Raw genomic sequence first — 6000 nt, 5'->3', positions numbered from 1 at the left:
AGGAGGTGGCTTACAAAACACTCGTTCGACCTATACTTGAGTATTGCTCATCAGTGTGGGATCCATACCAGATCGGTCTGACGGAGGAGATAGAGAAGATCCAAAGAAGAGCGGCGCGTTTCGTCACAGGGTTATTTGGTAACCGTGATAGCGTTACGGAGATGTTTAATAAACTCAAGTGGCAGACTCTGCAAGAGAGGCGCTCTGCATCGCGGTGCAGCTTGCTCGCCAGGTTTCGAGAGGGTGCGTTTCTGGATGAGGTATCGAATATATTGCTTCCCCCTACTTATACCTCCCGAGGAGATCACGAATGTAAAATTAGAGAGATTAGAGCGCGCACGGAGGCTTTCAGACAGTCGTTCTTCCCGCGAACCATACGCGACTGGAACAGGAAAGGGAGGTAATGACAGTGGCACGTAAAGTGCCCTCCGCCACACACCGTTGGGTGGCTTGCGGAGTATCAATGTAGATGTAGATGTAGATGTAGAAATGAGGGAGTAATATAAGCAATTGTTTGAGGGCCATTATTGTTCTCGGTATATGCAGGGTGTTTGCTTTAACTTGAGACAACTAAATATCTTGAAAACGACACATCATAGGGAAAAAAAAATGTTCGACGTGAAATGATCATGAGGTCCCATACTCTGAGGAGCGTATGGAACGATGCGGGAGACCCGCAGCGCCGACTAGGCAAGGTCGCAGTGGAGGTGGTTTGCCATTGCCTTCTACCGACCCTAATTGGGACGAATGATGATGATGACAACACAACGCCCAGTCGTCTCGAGACAGGGAAAATTCCCTAACCCCGCCGGAAATCGAACCCGGGCGCCCGTGCTCAGAAAGCGAGAATGCTACCGCAAGACCACGAGCTGCGGACTCGAAGTGAAAAGTTAATATTAATGAAGGGTACATCTGTCTGTGGTACAACTGACCATCTCTTAATCAGTCCTTCTGCGTGGACAGGATCAACTTTGTCCTCCCAAATGGAACCCCCCATTTTATTGCATATTCGGATTCTATGTCAAAAAATACGCACGGTTTACTCAAACCATTGTTTCCCATTAGTGGTAGACTGCGCTGTAATCGACAAACATCAATTGCACCCGTTTTTGCATTTAAGAACCGATGCATTCTATTCTACATTTCGTTTACGATATAAATGTAAGCCTTAGTGTTTAACGGTTGTCCTTAGGTTAGTTAGGTTTAAGTAGTTCTAAGTTCTAGGGGACTGATGACCTCAAGAAGATAAGTCCCATAGTGCTCAGGGCCATTTTGTTCTAACGGTTGATATTTATGTTCGAAATTTAGTTAAGTATTGCAAATTTGATTGTACTGAACAATATGGTCAGCGGTTTCAGTGTCCGGTTAGGAACTACATTTAGCATGATCCAGGAACAATGTAATAAATAGTTTTCCTATTGAAATGCTTGGTATGGGTGAGTCCCCTTGCCTCTCACCACTGGGGTGTATAAGACGTTTATGAGGTTTGTAGCCTCGGCTGAGGGTCTCCCTTGGCATTTGTCAGAATTATTGCGGGCATTGGGTTCATGAGGTAGAGAGATACGAGAGCTACGAGTTATTAGGCATCACCACTTTATTTCTGTGAAGACATTTATAAGAACGTGCTCGCTACGCCGATCCGTTGTAACTGTGTCTGACGTTCTACCAGGAACAAGTACAGATTTGTCAATACTCCACTGTGGCGCAGTTGTTAGCACACTGGACTCGCATTCGGGAGGACGACGGTTCAATCCCGTCTCCAGCCATCCTGATTTAGGTTTTCCGTGATTTCCCTAAATCGTTTCAGGCAAATGCCTGGATGGCTCCTTTGTAAGGGCACGGCCGATTTCCTTTCCAATCCTTCCCTAACCCGAGCTTGCGCTCCGTCTCTAATGACCTCGTTGTCGACGGGACGTTAAACACTAACCACCACCATCAATACTCCACTGTGAGTCGAAAAGGACATAATTCCACGTCGGAACGACGCGCGTTGGAAACTGTTCTGCTTGTGCAGGTGGCCAGCGAGTCGACGCGACTACTGTATATATGAGGCGCTCTGCGGCCGGCGTATACTGGCACCGCACTTCGTCAGCATTCTACAATAACGCCAGCTCGCAATCGTACCCGCACGTGGCTGCTGCGTCCAAGCCTGTGACCCTTACAGCTGCTTGGTTTCGCTGAGTCCCCTTGCCTCTCATCGTAATAGCAATTCACAGTGCTTTTAAGTTGTACACATGCACTCAAATGGGAATCCCCGCAGGGAAGGCTACGTCGTTTTCGAGAAACGCTATTGAGAAAATTTGGAGAACCGGCATTTGAAGCTGACCGCCGAACTATTCTACTGCTGCCAATATACATTGCGCCTAACGACCACGAAGAGAAGATTCGTGAAATTAGGGTTCATACGGAGGCATATACAGGGTGGTCCATTGATCGTGACCGGGCCAAATATCTCACGAAATAAGCGTCAAACGAAAAAACTACAAAGGACGAAACTTGTCTAGCTTGAAGGGGGAAACCAGATGGCGCTATGATTGGCCCGCTATATGGCGCTGTCATAGGTCAAACGGATATCAACTGCGGTTTTTTAAAATAGGAACCCCCATTTTTTATTACATATTCGTGCAGTACGTAAAGAAATATGAATGTTTTAGTTGGACCACTTTTTTCGCTTTGTGGTAGATGGCGCTGTAATAGTCACAAACATATGGCTCACAATTTTAGACGAACAGTTGGTAACAGATAGGTTTCTTAAATTAAAATATAGAACGTAGGTTCGTTTGAACATTTTATTTCGGTTGTTCCAATGTGATACATGTACCTTTGTGAGCTTATCATTTCTGAGAACGCATGCTGTTACAGCGTGATTACCTGTAAATACCACATTAATGCAATAAATGCTCAAAATGATGTCCGTCAACCTCAATGCATTTGGCAATACGTGTAACGACATTCCTCTCAACAGCCAGTAGTTCGCCTTCCCTAACGTTCGCACATGCATTGACAATGCGCTGACGCATGTTGTCAGGCGCTGTCGGTGGATCTCGATAGCAAATATCCTTCAACTTTCCCCACAGAAAGAAATTCGGGGACGTCAGATCCGGTGAACGTGCGGGCCATGGTATGGTGCTTCGACGACCAATCAACCTGTCATGGAATATGCTATTCAATACCGCTTCAACCGCATCCATCATGTTGAAAGTACATCGCCATTCTGTCACGCAGTGAAACATCTTGTAGTAACATCGGTAGAACATAACTTAGGAAATCAGCATACATTGCACCATTTAGATTGCCATCGATAAAATGGGGGGCTAATTATCCTTCCTCCCATAATGCCGCACCATACATTAATCCGCCAAGGTCGCTGATGTTCTACTTGTCGCAGCCATCGTGGATTTTCCGTTGCCCAATAGTGTATATTATGCCCGTTTACGTTACCGTTGTTGGTGAATGACGCTTCGTCGCTAAATAGCACGCGTGCAAAAAATCTGTCATCGTCCCGTAATTTCTCTTGTCCCCAGTGGCAGAACTGTACACGACGTTCAAAGTCGTAGCCATGTAATTCCTGGTGCATAGAAATATGTTACGGGTGCAATCGATGTTGATGTAGCATTCTCAACACCGACATTTTTGAGATTCCTGATTCTCGCGCAATTTGTCTGCTACTGATGTGCGGTTTAGCGGTGACAGCAGCTAAAACACCTACTTGGATATCATCATTTGTTGCAGGTCGTGGTTGACGTTTCACATGTGGCTGAGCACTTCCTGTTTCCTTAAATAACGCAACTATCCGGCGAATGGTCCGGACACTTGGATGATGTCGTCCAGGATACCGAGCAGCATACATAGCACACGCCCGTTGGGCATTTTGATCAAAATAGCCGTACATCAACACAATATCGACCTTTTCCGCAGTTGGTAAACCGTCCATTTTAACACGGGTAATGGATCACGAAGCAAAAACCGTCCGCACTGGCGGAATGTTACGTGATACCACGTACTTTTACGTTTGTGACTATTACAGTGCCATCTATCACAAATCGATAAAAGTGGTCCAACTAAAACATTCATATTTCTTTACGTACTACACGAATATGTAATAAAAAATGAGGGTCCCTATTTTAAAAAAAAAACAGTTGATATCAGTTTGACCTATGGCAGTGCCATCTAGCGGGCCAACCATAGCGTCATCTGGTTTCCCCATTCAAGCTAGACGAGTTTCGTTCTTCGTAGTTTTTTCGTTTTACGCTTATTTCGTGAGATATTTGGCCCGGTCACTATCAATGGACCACCCTGTAGATAGTCGTTTTTCCCTCGCTCTGTTTGCGAATGGAACAGGAAATGAAATGAGTAGTAGTGGCACAGGGTATCTTCCGCCACGCACCGTACGGTGGCTTGCGGAGTATCTATGTAGATGTAGATGCTTTCCACGCACGAATTAATAAATAAATGTATCGAAATGGAACGTCGCCAGTTTGGGCATTTATTGCGACATCAGGCACCTCATTGATGAGAGGCAATAAAATTGGGGGGGGGGGGGGGGGAGGTTCCCATTTGAAAATATAAAGCTGACCCCGGCCATGTAGGAGGGGTGGTTACGAGGTGGCCAGTCGTAGCGCAGACTGATGTGCCGGTAACTGATATTAATTTTTCACCTAGAGCATTTTTTTTCGTACGGAACGTTGTTTACGAGATATTTAGTTGTCTCAAGTTAAAATAAACATCCTACATAAATGATGTGGTCGACAACACCGGAAGTCTCGTGAGGGTGTTCGCAGATGATGCTGTTGTATATAGAAAATTGCAACGAAATGCGGGGGAACATGTATAGGATCGACGCTTGGTGCAGGAACTGACAGCTGCCCCTCAACCTTAGTGGATGTAACGTACTGCGAATAAACAGATGGAAAGATCCATTACTGTTCGATCGCTTTATTGGCGATAAATCACCAGAAACAGTAGTAACCATAAAATACCTGGGAGTAGCCATCTGGACCAACCTAAAGTAGAACGACCACACAAAACTGATTGTAGGAGAAGCTGATGGCACACTGGAAGAATCCCAAGGTAATGTGATTATCCTAAAAAGAAGTGGCTTGAAAAACACTCGTTCGACTGATTCTTGAGTATTCTTCGTCAGCCTGGAACGCTTACAAAAATGGTTCAAATGGCTCTGAGCACTATGGGACTTAACATCTGAGGTCACCAGTCCCCTAGAATTTAGAACTACCTAAACCTAACTAACCTTAGGACATCACACACATCCATGCCCGAGGTAGGATTCGAACCAGCGACCGTAGCAGTCACGCGGTTCCGGACTGAAGTGCGTAGAACCGCATGGCCACTGCGACCGGCGGAACGCTTACAAGGTACAATTAATAGAGAAGATAAAGAAGATTCTAAAAAGGACGATGTGTTTCGTGACCGGGTCGTTTAGTATGCGCTAGAGACGCGTTTCTCGACCTCTTTCTTTCTTTGCTCCATACCAAAGTGGTTTCAAACTTTGGTGAAACCCCCTACATATGATTTTGTCCCTAGATGCATAAAAGCAAGCATAAAGTACATACAGACTTTTTTTTACACCGTCCAGTCGCGCGACTGTGACCACCACCTATGTTCGACGTCAACGTGCAATAACCACTCAAAGACAACAGGTGGCAGCACTAGCAGTGGAGAGTATATAAAGTCTGTCGGTGGGATGCTCACCCGATCTCCCACTGCTCTATAACGATCTTGATTGTTCCAGGAATGCAGCGGCTGCAGCAACTGGGATACATCGCCATCGCTTGCCACGGTAATGGTGCATGATACCCATACTAACAAATCTCACTTGCATGAACTATCGCAGCTACTAAGCCACTACTGCTCTTACTTATTTTATTTATTTAATCGTGTCCAAGCCATAGACAACCCACATATTACATATACACACAAATACAAATACAATACACATATGTATAAGTAAAACAAACCCAAAATGGGGAGTCACATTACAAT

The sequence above is a fragment of the Schistocerca piceifrons genome, chromosome X (assembly GCF_021461385.2).
Source record: "Schistocerca piceifrons isolate TAMUIC-IGC-003096 chromosome X, iqSchPice1.1, whole genome shotgun sequence".
Classification (NCBI taxonomy): Eukaryota; Metazoa; Arthropoda; class Insecta; order Orthoptera; family Acrididae; genus Schistocerca; species Schistocerca piceifrons.
Note: the sequence above shows the minus strand (reverse complement) of the source record.